Source organism: Octodon degus, unplaced genomic scaffold (assembly GCF_000260255.1).
Source record: "Octodon degus isolate 3935 unplaced genomic scaffold, OctDeg1.0 scaffold00557, whole genome shotgun sequence".
Taxonomy (NCBI): domain Eukaryota; kingdom Metazoa; phylum Chordata; class Mammalia; order Rodentia; family Octodontidae; genus Octodon; species Octodon degus.
In genome coordinates this window covers 120,475-122,008 of record NW_004525133.1, presented here as the reverse complement: position 1 = coordinate 122,008, position 1,534 = coordinate 120,475, and the positions used below count along the sequence as shown (strand labels likewise).

Below are 1,534 nucleotides of genomic sequence, written 5' to 3'. Positions count from 1 at the left end.
ATATCAATAAGAAAATGAAGAAGATTCCACCCTAGACTGTTTGGACTCTGAGAATTACTGTATTTTCCAGTGTGAATTTTTGGACTTTTTCTTGTGTAATGCTGTGCGTGGGGATGGGCTGGGAAAGGAATGGCTTCCCAAAGGGCCTGTAGCTTAGCTTGTCTTTCTCTGTTAACAACTGGCTCTTAGAAACAAAAATCACAGGGCAACATGAATCAGCTGTATATAGGGAATTGCAGGCATTAAGATGTACTGATAGTCTCATGCCATAGGAATCAATGGGAGGGCAAAGATAGGTGTCCACTTTTTCTGTGTAAGCAGCTACAGGGGCACCAAGATTACAAATGTTTCCTTATAAGGCAGTGGAAAAGATGTTGCCCTCGGCCAAGTGGGGCTCTCTGTATTGCTGAAAATTCCAATGGGAATTATTTGCCTGGATTCTGTGGTATGGTGAATACAGGCTCAGGATTCAGAACAGCAGACTTTGCCAAGGGCCTGGAGTTGAGCTGACCTTTCTCCATTAAGAACGATGTCCTAGAAACATAAATCACTGGACATAAAGACTTAGATGCATTTAATGAATTGTAGAAATAAAGATGTACTGGAGCAATCAAGCACCTAGAATTGATTGGAAGAGCAGAAATAAGTGTCCACTTTCGCTGTGCAAGCAGCAACAATGGCATCTAACATGGGGATAATATCACAAACGTGACAGAAGAAAAAGCCTCACAGTGAGAATAGAGCTCTGTGAATAACTGAAGTTTCCAGTGTGCATTATTTACCTGGTTCCTTTGTCATGCTGAAAAGTCAGAATTTCCAAAGGGTCTGACACGTAGCTATCCTTCCTCCTCTAAGATCTGACTTTTGTAAACACAAATCAGTAGACTAGAAGAATCAGCTGTACCTCTTGGGCCGGTCGGGTTGGGGCGCGGCGGGTCCGTCCCGTCCAGCAGGCCACCATGTCAAAGGTGTCCTTCAAGATCACGCTGACGTCGGACCCGCAGCTGCCATACAAAGTACTGAGTGTTCCTGAAAGTACACCTTTCACAGCAGTCTTAAAGTTTGCCCCAGAAGAATTTAAAGTGCCTGCAGCAACAAGTGCAATTATTACCAATGATGGAATAGGAATAAATTCTGCACAGCCTGCTGGAAATTTTTTCTGAAGCATGGTTCAGAACTGCGAATTATCCCTAGAGATCATGTTGGAAGTTGCTAATATCTACTGGGAACATATGATTACCTTTCAGAATAAAAATTGCTATTTTAGTGAAAACAGGCTTTTAGCACATAATGAAGACACCCAAGAGTCAAGGAAACAATGAGTGGTGGCTCTTGTCCCTTCTTGTTTTTGCGTTCTTCATGCCTAGAGGAAAAGCCTATGCATGAACAGTGCCACTGCCATGGAAAGTCATGCTGTGGTAACTCCCACTTCACCAGTAGGGAGTTCATTGGTGGCACGTGGATCATGCAACTATTTTTTTACCTGAAAAATAGTTCTGATGATTTTGTGTGAGTACATTTGGAAAATTAAAAT

The 1,534-nt window shown here is 42.5% G+C and overlaps 1 pseudogene; it reads left to right on the top strand.

The window, feature by feature from the left end:
* Nucleotides 1-950: 950 nt before the first annotated feature.
* LOC101574787 lies at nt 951-1,323 on the top strand (annotated as a pseudogene).
* The last annotated feature ends 211 nt before the right edge of the window (nt 1,324-1,534 follow it).